This window comes from Bombina bombina, chromosome 1, assembly GCF_027579735.1.
Source record: "Bombina bombina isolate aBomBom1 chromosome 1, aBomBom1.pri, whole genome shotgun sequence".
NCBI lineage: Eukaryota > Metazoa > Chordata > Amphibia > Anura > Bombinatoridae > Bombina > Bombina bombina.
In genome coordinates, this window is record NC_069499.1 from 1,040,075,321 (window position 1) to 1,040,088,223 (window position 12,903).

Here is a 12,903-nt window from a genome sequence, read left to right on the forward strand (position 1 = left end):
ATTTGGGTAATACCTTGATGCGTTTCAATATTGATGGTGCATTTGCTCAGATTATACACAACATATACTCGCAGCCAGTGGCCAGGGTTTTTGCTAATGGCATGTTCTCACCGGATTTTGTCTTACAGAGGGGCACGAGACAGAGCTGTCCCCTGTCTCCCTTGCTCTTCGATCTGGCGCTGGAGCCATTGGCCATCAAGCTCGGACAAACCTTCCCAGGCATTGTGGTGCATGGCAAGCCTCAACATCTGGCCTTATATGCAGATGATATGATGCTGTTTGTGGAAGACCCTGATAAGCATATTCCCACAATTCTTAGCATTATCCAGGACTTTGGAGCCTTTTCAGGCTACAAGGTTAATGCCGGGAAATCAGAAATACTGTGGCTGAACAAGCATCCCAAGAGTAAGAGGACATACCCCTTCACGGAGGTGGGGAACAAACTCACATATTTGGGTATCCACCTACATAGGAACCCTCAAAGCATGTACGACTCTAACCTGGCGAGCCAGTGTGCGGATGTCTGCAGACAACTCCAGCAGTGGGGCTCACTGCCCTTATCCATTATGGGACGAGTTAGCCTTATAAAAATGGTCTCCCTCCCAAGACTACTTTATCCAATGCTGATGTTGCCCTTCTTGTTGCACGGAAGAGATCTGAGAGCCTTGAATTTGGCAATCAAAAAATTTGTGAGGCAGGGGGGCAAACCTAGGATTGCAATAAAATTCTTACAGCAACCATATAATAATGGGGACCTCGGCCTCCCAAACTTCAAAATGTACGATTGGGCGGCATTGATCAGACTAGTCTTAGACTGGCAACTGGGAACCTCCCACTTCTGTGACCTCAAGCTAGAAAATGCAGCCCTAAAGCCTGTGGACCTCTCATACCTACCATACTTGAGAGTCAGTGAGATGCCCCCACTTATCAAAGCTTCCATTCTTTACAAGGGCCCACTAGCTGCCTGGCGTATGGCCCATAAGAGACTGGGGCCGTGTAGACCCTCCGCTAAACTGCTGCCAATAGTGGGTAATCTAGACTTCCCAGCAGGCACAGATACATTACCTTTCCGTCAATGGAGAGAAAAGGGAATACGAACTGTAGGAGACCTACTGGACCCTCTGTCGCATACAGTCCGAACATTTAGCAACTTAAGTGCGAAATATAGCACTCCTAATAAGCAATGTTATGCCTACCTTCAGGTACGCCATTACATTGATGATCTCAAACTAAAAGACCCAAACTTTTGGGACGCCTTGGTGTTTGCTATATCGCAGACGTCCTTCAGAGTGGGGAACTTCTCAATCTCTAACATGTATAGGACCCTGATGCACAGGTCGGTCACAGATTTTCAGAAGCTGGCTGTGGATAAATGGATGGTGAGAGGAGTGGGAGATATCACCACTGCAGACATCCAAAAAAGTCTGGAGTTAACCAAAAAAGCGGCGCTGAACATGCCTCTCCGTGAGGCACAAGTGAGAATGTTTCACTTTGACTACATTACTCCCAACCGATTATCTAAGTGGAATCCGCACCTGATGTTCCACACTATCTCTTCCTTTGCCCCTTGGTGAGACAATTTTGGGCCAGAATCCAATATTGGCTGAAGTGTGCAACAGACATATCTGTTAACATACAACTAGATCAGAAACTGTTTTTTTCGATGGAATGACATTCCCCATAGATACCACGTACTGTTAACATTGGTAGTGCTAATAGCCAGAAACTGCATATTATGTTTATGGGTAAGTAAGGAGCCACCTAACATAGGACCGTTCAAACGTAAACTTTATAAGCAGCTGCTTACAGAACAATTTGATGTTAAACTTGACACTATACACAGAATAAGACCTTTTCTCTCTAAGTGGGGACCCTTTCTGAAAACGCAAAGTCCCACAATACAGAGACAAATACTCGGTCCGTTCTCACAGACGGAAGTTCTTCTAGTGCCCTCCTTAAGGGGAGAATGGCCGGCATTGTATGATAGGGAAGCGCAGGTGGTGGAAGGGGGAGGAGGCGAGATCCTAATCTCGCAGATCTTGTAGGAGAGATGAATGATTCATGTAGGGTCCGCGGGGGATGGGGGGATTGGGTTGCAAGGAAGCTAAAAGATATATATATTTTTTTTTTCCCTTAAATCTAGGGAATGTCCACCAGATTCCTGAATGCATCTGAATCATCTATGGGTGAAACTGGGTATTGTTATAGTTAGTTGTGTTGTTGTGATAAAATTATAAAATGTACAAAGAGTGAAGAGAACGACAAAATTCAGATAGTAACTCAATTACTTTCAGTTGTGATGATGTACATGTAAATACCGACACAGGTTTTTGCTCAGACTCTGCTCCTCTCATTGAAAATGCATGGTCATGTGTCACACATGATTTGTATTTTGTGATTTTTGCTTTGTCTGGAAACTGTGTATCTGTTCTTGATCTCTTTGAATAAACAGAATTTAAAAAAAATAAAAAATATACTGTATAGATAGATAGATAGATAGATAGATAGATAGATAGATAGATAGATAGATCGATACTTGGCCCCAGAAAACTACTGCTTTGTTTCTGGATGCTTCTTGTTACACAGCTAAAAGCTTGAACTGTCTTAAGGTGCCTGGCAAGATTCCTCAACTGACTCCTGGATTTTCTACCTGTTTTGCCAGTCTCATGTATTTATTATTTTCTGTTATACTCTTCTTCACCAACAGTAACTTGTCAGTAAGTTACCCAAGACCTACCAGCTAGACATCAGCAGAATATAGTACAGAGTGTTACATTACCCAATACCCAGTACTATTGCTCCTTATTAAAAATCCGCCGCCCCCAACTGTCCCTATTTGAGAGGGGCAGTCCCTGATTCTGAGTTCTTTCCCTCTGAGACAGCCATATGTCCCTCTTTATTATTATTATTATTATTATTATTATTATTATTATTATTGGTTATTTGTAGAGCGCCAACAGATTCCGCAGTGCTATAAACAAAGGCAGAGTACAACAAAACATTTATAGGGATCAAACGGGTAGAGGGCCCTGCCAAGAGTCGCACTGTTGTAGTCAATCTAGGTGATCTACAAACAGCTGGACTCTTAGGCTTACATGCTAAGGGGGTACAGGGGATAGCAATGGAGGCGAGGAACTGGTATAAAGAAGGGTTAGTGTAGGTTGTATGCATCCCTAAACAGTAGAGTCTTTAGGTAGCGCTTGAAGCTTTCAAAACTAGGAGAGAGTTTTGTGGAGCGAGGCAGAGAGTTCCACAAGATGGGAGCCAGTCTGAAGAAGTCCTGTAAATGGGAGTGTGAGGAGGAAACAAGAGAGGAGGAGAGTAGGAGGCCATGAGCAGAGTGAAGGGCACGGGAGGTAGATTATCTGGAGATAATGTCTGAGATATAGGGGGGAGCAGTGCAGTTGAGGGCTTTGTATGTCAGAGTGAGAATTGGGTGTTTAGAGGCAAGAGGAAGCCAGTGAAAGGATTGGCAGAGAGGTACAGCTGATGAAGAGCGACATGTAAGGAAGATGAGCCTGGCAGAGGCATTCATTATGGATTGTAAAGGAGCTAGACGGCAGCTGGGGAGACCAGAAAGGACAGAGTTGCAATAATCAAGGCGGAAAAGGATGAGAGAGTGGATTCAAATCTTAGTTGTGTCTTGTGTAAGGAAATGTCTAATTTTAGAGATGTTTTTAAGGTGGAAGCGGCAGGTTTTAGCCAAGGACTGAATGTGAGGAGTGAAAGAAAGATCTGAGTCAAATGTGACCCCAAGACATCGAGCATGCGGGGTAGGGTTAATGATGGAGTTCTCATTAGTTATAGAGAGATTGGGGGTGGAGATTTTGGAAGAAGCAGGGAAAATAGGGATTTAGCTTGAGGTAGTGAGAGGACATCCAGGAAGAGATGTGAGAAAGACAGTTAGTGGCACGGGTTAGCAAGGAAGGAGATAGGTCTGGTGCACAGAAGTAGATTTGGGTGTCGTTGGCATACAAATGATATTGGAAACCATGGGACTTAATTAGGGAACCTAATGATGACGTGTAGATTGAGAAGAGAAGGGGACAGAGGACAGAGCCTTGCGGTACCCCGACAGAAAGTGGTGACAGGGCAAAGGAGGACCCAGAAAAGGCTATACTAAAGGTACGGTTTGAAAGGAAGGAAGAGAACCACGAGATGGCTTTGTCACAAATGCCGAAGGATTGGAGGGTTTGGAGCAAAAGAGGGTGGTCAACAGTATCAAACGCTGCGAGCAGATCCAGGAGCATAAGCAGAGAGAAGTGGCCTTTTGATTTTGCTGTAAGTAGATAGTTGGTAGCCTTAACGATTACTGTCTCTGTGGAATGATGGGGATGAAATCCAGATTGCAGTCGGTCAAGGAGGGAGTTTAATGTAAGGAAATGGAATAGGTGTGCATATAATAGCTTTTTGAGAAGCTTTGAGGCAAGAGTTAGGAGAGAAATAGGGCGGTAGATGGATGGGGAGGTTGGATCAAGGTAAGGATTTTTGAGGATATGTGTGACCAGTGCATGTTTCAGAGATGAGGGAAATATATCGGTGCTGAGGGAGAGGTTAAAAATGTGTGTTAGTATAGGGGTAAGGGTAGAAGAGAGGGAGGGGAGTAGCTGTGAGAGGATAGGGTCAAGGGGACAGGTAGTGAGGTGAGAGCGCAGTATAAGTGCAGAAACTTCTTCCTCAGTAACAGGGAAAAAAGAGCTAAGTTTATGGCTATGTGGGTTGTGGTTGATTGCGAGCATTTGAGGGGTTGAGAGAATGGAAGTATGTTGACAGCTGATTTCATTTCTGATGGAGTCGATTTTGTTATTGAAGTGGCTGGTAAAGTCTTGAGCTGACAGAGAAGTTGTATTAGGAGGTGGGGGTGGGCGGAGAAGACTATTGAAAGTGGAGAACAGACGTTTTGGGTTTGAAGAAAGAGTAGAGATAAGAGTAGAGAAGTAGTATTGCTTAAAGAGATTAAGGGCAGAATAGTAGGAGTTCAAGATGAATTTGTAATGAAGAAAATCAGCTGAACTCCGATTTTCTCCAGTGCCGCTCAGCAGTACGGGAACATCTGCGTAGGTACCGTGTCAGAGGAGTGTGCCAGGGCCGAGGGTGAGTGTGTGATTTCTGAGCTATGGTAAAAGAGGCCAGATTGTCAAGGATGGATGTAAGGGTGGAATTATAGTGGCAGATAGATTGGTCAGGGCAGGAAAAGGAGGAGGAGGATGAGAGAAGAGGTTCGAGGGAATTAGCAAGCTGTTGATGATCTAATGACATAATGCTTCTGTGAAGTTTAGTGTGAGGAGTAGAAGGAGGGAGAGTTGTAGGGAGGGATGATATGTTGCAAGCGATGAGATGGTGGTCAGAAAGAGGAAAAGGGGAGTATGTACAGTTTAAAATAGTGCATTGATAGCTAAAGATCAGGTCAAGAGAGTGACCGTCTTTGTGAGTGGGAGAATCAGTCCATTGTGACAAACCGAAGGAGGAAGTGAGTTGCAGACGTTGTTTTGCTGAGGAGGCAGTGGGATTGTCAATAGGGATGTTGAAGTTGCCAAGAATGAGGGGAGGGATGTCTGAGAAAAGGAAATAAGGTAGCCAGGCAGCCAAGTGATATAGAAATTGAGTTGAGGAGCCAGGTGGTCGGTATATAACTACAACACGTATAGAGAGGGGAGAGACTAAGCAAATCATGTGGGGTTTGAATGAGGAAAATTCCCCTTAACCCCACCCACCTAGCACCCAGAAATACCCACAAACTGTCCTGACACACCCACAGACCACCCAGAAACACCCACAAGTCTGCCCACTAACAACTCATGATACCTCCCCTCCCAACACGACTCCATCCACAAAATGGTGACAGGCTTTTATCAACCTCCTGTGTCCCTCATTCTCAGCCACAAATGTTGGGAGGTATGCGGGAAGCTTGTTTCTAAATTCAGCTTTTATGAGACCTGCACAATAGCATCTAACAGCCATATACAAGCTTGGTTAAAGAAAGTACAGAAATGAGGCAACTGAATTAAATAGTATCTCTGCATGTTTTATAGACAAAGAGAAGTTGAGGATTAATGTAAAGTAAATAAGTGGGGAGCCTCATAAAAACTCTGCTGGACTACTTTTGTGTACTCATATTGCAGAATTTAAAGTGATGGTAAATCCGAGCGTTTAAAAAATACTAGGATTTACCATCCATTACTAAAAATAAACAGAACTTTCAGACATCAGTTTGTAAAAATAAGGGTGCTCTACTTTTTCTGCGCTGCGGCCTCCTCGCTAAACGTATTTATTAGATTGTCTACAGTTTCCACCATCGTGTTTTAATACTAATAACAACTTATTTGTGAAAAAACATATTAAGATGATTTAAGAAAATGGAAAACTATGATTCACATCTGGGAAGTACAATTATAGTCATTCTGTCTAGCTCAGATCCAGGATCATATAATTGACAATAAATATATGATGAAATGTCCTTTGAATATTAAGTACTATGCAACTAAAAGTTGAGCAATCAGAGATAAACTGATGAGTAAATACAACTAAATTACCATAGAAATTATTTATCTCACTTGTGTATCCTGTGAATTAGAAAAACCTAAAGGAACACACCTAGATTAAAAAAGAAATACTGCAGAAACAGGGTATATTTTTCTTTATTTAAAAACTAGTTGGTAAGCCTGCCCAGAGGGCAGTCTATGTGTTGTTAATAAAAAAATAAATTAAACCTAATCCCTATGAAAATTAAAAAGCTCCTCCCCCAAAAAATAAAAACACCCCCAATCTAATGCTGAACTACCAATAGCCCTTAAAAGGGTTTTTTTGCAGGGCATTACCCTAAGTTAAAGGGACATGAAACCTACATTTTTCATTCATGATGCAGATAGAGAATACAATTTTAAACAACTTTCTAATTTACTTCTATTATCTAATTTGTTTCATTCTCTTAGTATCATTTGTTGATCTAGCAGCAATGCACTAATGGTTTCTAACTGAACACATTGGTGAGCCAATCACAATTGGTATATATATGCAGCCACCAATCAACAGCTAGAATCTAGGTTCTCTGCTGCTCCTGAGCTTGCCTAGATAAACCTTTCAGTAAAGGATAACAAGAGAAGGAAGCAAATTAAATAATAGAAGTAAATTGGGAAATTGGTTAAAATCGTATTCTCTATATGAATCATGAAAGAAAAATTTGGGGTTTCATGTCCCTTTAAACAGCTCTTTTGCAGTTACAAAAAATTCTAAGTCCCCCCTAACAGTAAAACCCACAATCCCAGCAAACCCCCCAAAAATAAATAAACCTAACACTAAAAAAACTAAACTATCCATTGTTAATAAGTTAATAAAAAAAAAATATTTAAAAAAAAAAAAAACCTAAGTCTAACCCCCAAATATTAAAAAATAAACCTAAATTTAAATTAATCTAAAATTACAGAAAATAAAAAAATCTAATATTACAGAAAATTAAAAATCAAAATTATTAAATTTAAAAACATTATACCTAATCCCTATGAAAATAAAAAAGCCCCCCCCAAAAAATAAAAACACCCCTACTCTAAGAATAAACTGCCAGCACCCACCAAACCCCACAAAATAAAAAATCTAACACTAAAAAACCTAAACTACCCATTGCCCTGAAAGGGGCATTTGTTGGGCATTGCCCTTAATATGGCATTTAGCTCTTTTACAAAATGCCCACCCTAATCTAAAGAAAAAAAAAAAAATTGGTACTCACAGTTCCTGAAGTCCGGCGCCAATAGAATTTCAGTAGCTCTCATCCTATTGGATGATTGGCAGTCATCGGACTTCAGCTCCGCTCCGCATTGTTCCTGGAAGGAGAAAGAAGAGGTTGCCACTTAGAAGAAGACTTCACCGCATGGGACAGGACCTTCTCCACCGGACTTCAGGAATGGTGAGTACCAACCTGGGGGTTAGACGTAGGTTTCTTTTTTTTTTTAATTTTTGGGGGGGTTTATTTGGATTAGAGTGGGCATTTTGTAAAAGAGCTAAATGCCCTTTTAAGGGCAATGCCCAACAAATGCCCCTTTCAGGGCAATGGGTAGTTTACGTTTTTTAGTATTAGGTTTTTTTATTTTGGGGGGTTTGGTGGGTGGGGGGGTTTACTGTTAGGGGGGACTGTGTTTTTAATAATGTAAAAGAGCTGTTTGGGCCAATGCCCTGCAAAAAGCCCTTTTAAGGGCTACTGGCAGTTTATTCTTAGATTAGGGGGTGTTTTTATTTGGGGGGCTTTTTTATTTTCATAGGGATTAAGTTTAAAATTGTAAACTTTGGTTATTTAATTTTTTATTTTCTGTAATATTAGCCTTTTTTTATTTTTTTAAATCTTAGCTTTTTTTATTTTTTGTAAATTTAGTATTTTTTTAGTTTAGGTAATTTGTGTTAATTTAGGGGGTGTTAGGTTAGGGGGCTTAGTAATTAGTTATTTGCATTGTGGGCGTTGGCAGTTTAAGGGGTTAATAGGTTAATTAGATTTATTGCGATGTGGGGGTTTTGTGGTTTAGGGGTTAATAGAGTAAATAGGTTTATTGCAAAGTGGGGGTTTTGCGGTTTAGGGGTTAATAGGGTAATTCGGTTTATTGCGATGTGGGGATTTTGCGGATTAGGGGTTAATAAGGTAATTAGGTTTATTGCAATGTGGGGGTTTTGCAGTTTAGGGGTTAATAGGGTAAATAGGTTTATTGCGTTGTGGGGGTTTTGCGGTTTAGGGGTTAATAGGTTAATTATGTTTATTGCGATGTGGAGATTTTGCGGTTTAGGGCTTAATACGGTAATTAGGTTTATTGCGATGTGGTTGTTTTGCGGTTTAGGGGTTAATAGGGTAATTAGGTTTATTGCGATGCTGGTGGTTGATGGTTAAGGGATTAAGGGGTTAATTACTTTATTATTTTGCGGTGTATGTGTTAATACTTCGTGTGGGAGGTTCGTTTTTTTTTTTGTTGTGCTTCGTGCTGGCGGTGTGTTTTTTTTTTTTATTGTAATGCTCCGTTTGCCTTCGCTGCATGCTGGTGGATTCGAAAAATGGGAGGGTGGCACCACCCTGCCATTTTCGTAATCCACCGGGATGCATCTTACGCTGCATCTTGGTGGATTCCGAAAATGCGGAATCCACCTTTGGTGGATTCTTTCACCACCCTGTCATTTTTGGAATCCACCAAGATGCAGCTTCTCTGCATCCAGGTGAATTATTTTGGCTGCCTTGCGCTGCCAACATTCCATTGAGGATACATGTGCAACTGCCGACGGCGACGAACATTACAAACCCAATTATAGTATAGATAGTTTTCTTCCCGTAACTGTATACTATTTATTAAACAGTGCTTCATTTCCTTACCCCCTACCCCTGAATAGGTAAAGGGCTACCTAAAACAAAAAACAAGAGGAAGGAGAATATTAAAGATGTGAGCTTGATAGAGACACCTTCAAATAAAGTTCATTAAAGGGACATACGGCTCAAAAATGAGCCCTGATGCAATTTAAGTCACTTTCAGCTCTCTGAGTATGCATATTGTTTGTAAGTATATCTAAACACTCTTCACCTGTCCTTGCAGATTAAAATCTATTGCTGAAGCAGTGAAAGTTCTTATGAGAAGCATTTTTACAACGTATTAAAGTTTTTGCTTAAAACTAAAATGTAATAATGTGCATTTCAGATCTGGACAATAAACACTAATCAGACGTGTAGACTTGGCTGATATGTAATCCTATAGCAAGACAACAGGAATGTATTGCAATTACAAATTGTTTACTATCGCTTTAAAGGGACATTAAACACTAAAGGCTAGATTACAAGTGGATCGCTAAATTATCGCTCACCTGCAAATGGGCAAATTTGCCTGTTTGTGGACTCGCACTAAATAACAGCCATTACAAGTGCCTGTTATTGCTACTACAATCTAACAATAGCAATTAGTGCTTATAAAATTAACCAGAGCTCAGATCTCTAGTTAATTTTATAAAAGTGCCCCAAATTACTGTGTAATGTATTTTATTAAAAAATAAAGATGGGGGGGGGGGGCTAGGTGCAGCCATGACAGGATGCATATTCTGAAACCCCGGAGAGCGTTCTCACAATCTAAGAATTATCTGGGAATCTAAAAAACATCCAGCTGAAAAAGAAGCATTGCTGAACCTATGATAATCAGTGGATTCTATTAATATACAGATTGCAGGGGATATATTGCAGGCCATCAATCGAGGCAACTGAGGCCTATAACGGAGTCTGGTTGTGAAGCATCTGGTACCTCCCCCCCCCCCCCCCGAGCTACCGGGTTATGTAGCCGCAACTAGACATTGGGAATTTATCTCACTAACCCACAAATTGTTGTTATATCACCTATATTATACCCTGGGAGAAGAGGGTGACATTGTTAGATTTCTGTGCTCCCACCATGCTTTCTTTAGACAGATTGGAAACACATCTGTGCCAAGTGCTGGATGAACACCATCAAGAACTAACCTCTCTATTACATAAGACTTTTGCTGTTTTGATATCAAAGCTACATAAGGCGGCACCTGAGAAATGCCTGGGGAGTGGTGCGGAGCAAGATCGGATTAGCCTACCAACAGTTAAAATCTCTACGGAGGTTGCGGATGTCGCAGTTACCATAAGCAGGTCATGGGATGATGCAGATAAAGTGACAGTCAAAGCAACGGATTGTACATTTTTGTCTACAACGGACACTCACTAAGCTGTGCAGGTTCTGGCGACCACATAGATGCAGCGAAGCTGAGGGAATCACATCTGGACTTGTTCACACAGCCTGATCTCATGGTCAATCCCTCAGTAGCGCCTCACATGCCATGGAATGTCACTATCCTCCATGAGGACTTTGATACTGGCAGATTTGAATTGCCGAGAGCAGGCATGGGTTAATACACCCAAAGTTATCGCACACTAACTTAAGTGGTCTTTGTATTTCTGAGTTCAGATGTTCCTTATATCTTATTACATTTTTAATCCCTAACAGAAAATGAGCTATGGATGTCAGGTTAGGTATGCTACTGAGTACTAGCTATAGAGTGTTATTTTGATACTGTCCAAGATTTTTATAAATTAATATATATTACATTTCCTATTATCATATGCAGAAGGTCTTGTAGAGAAAATACTATAGTTATGTTCTTGTCACTGTTTTACACAAGCCTTTAACTTAATCCCACTAGCTTAGAACATATATATATATATATATATATATATATATATATATATATATATATATATATATATAGGTACCTCCTTGTCCGTGGCCGAAACAATGGAGTTTTGCCACTTTATTAAAATTTCAGGCAGTGAACTTTCTCTTATTACAGTGTTCGTATCTTGATGCTACAAATATTGGATGAATGCAAACAACTAGTAGAAACTAGGATAAGATCTTGGATAGGGCACACATATACTTATGGGAACAAGTAACTTATACATCGCCCTGGAGTTTGTAGTCTCACCTTCCCCTATCTACCTAGCCCCAATAACGTTTGGAAGTCCTCTTCTTGAATATCAATATGACTAATTTAGTTTAACAACTTTCTTCTCCTATATTGCTCAAAGTAGGTTACCAGTTATTAAGTCTTTAATGTTAACTCTAAGTTTTAAGCGGTGCTTACCCACTGAATTTTATACCATGTTTCTTATCACATACCTATATCATTGCTCTATAGTTTGCTAGCTCTCCATCCTTTGATTTATCAGTTTGTTGGAGGTACAAAAGTGCCCCCAAGTGTACTAAGGAGAACATACAATACAAAATGGAGATTTCATATATACTGAATATTTGTTCATTGCTATAGTCCTTATGTATGCATTTTATTGTACTTATATTATGCAGACCGTATTTTTATTTTGTTACTTTTGCTTATCAGTATGGTAAAAAAATGTTCCAGTAAATATATACAGTATGTATATGCTTATATTCATGTATATTTGTGTATACACACATATTAACACATAAATATATATGCATATAATCATATACATATATATTTACAAACTGCTGCCATTGCATGCGCTACTTACCCCCTTCAATGCGCCTAAGTTCTGTGCTGTCTCTAACGGCATCAGAACGAGGCTCCAATTGGGGTCTTTGGAAGCATTCTCTCGTGAGTGCAATGCTTCCATGCCATGCGAATGTGAGGTTGCGTTCGCATTACATCTAACTTGTAATACCAGTGCACATTAGCATGAGCTGGTTTTACCAAGTGGAACACAAATATTGCTTTAGCGAAAGCAATATATTGCGCTCCACTAAAAATCTGGCCCTAAATAAATCAGTGCTTGAATTATGTATTCAGAGCAAAGATTAGCCTGAGAATAATTTGTACATGTGTTATACATATTGTAACTTAGGTTACTTTTTCTGCTGAGGCCAATTAGTAATGGTTATAAATGGCTTACTAGAGTGTGAGACCAATGGCTGTGGTATATTGCTGTGTCTGCACTTCCCTGTTTAACATGAATTTGTAAAGCCCAAAATATTCAGATTTCATGATTTCATGATTCATGAAATTAAATAGGATTTAAATATGAAATGTAATTTTATACAACTTTCCGATTCACTTTTATCACCAATTTTGCTTTGGTCTCTTGGTATTCTTAGTTGAAAGCTAAACCTAGGAGGTTCATATGCTAATTTCTTAGACCTTGAAGACTGCCTCTAATCTGAATGCATTTTGACCACTAGAGGGCGTTAGTTCATGTGTTTCATATAGATAACAATGAGCTCATGCACGTGACATTACCCTGGAGTGAGCACTGATTGGCTAAAATGCAAGTCTGTCAAAAGAACTGAAATAAGAGGGCAGTCTGCAGAGGCTTAGATACAAGGTAATTACAGAGGTAAAAAGTGTATTTCTATAACAGTGTTGGTTATGCAAAGCTGGGGAATGGGTAATAAAGGG

At 40.2% G+C, this 12,903-nt stretch overlaps 1 long non-coding RNA gene across 1 annotated transcript in view; it reads right to left on the bottom strand.

Moving 5' to 3' along the window:
• LOC128640986 (uncharacterized) overlaps positions 1–12,903 on the bottom strand; it is a 43,269-nt gene that overhangs the window by 15,668 nt on the left and 14,698 nt on the right. The window contains exon 2 of the long non-coding RNA XR_008399420.1: positions 7,724–7,817. This is a non-coding gene — a long non-coding RNA (uncharacterized LOC128640986). The remainder of the gene's footprint in view (positions 1–7,723; positions 7,818–12,903) is intronic.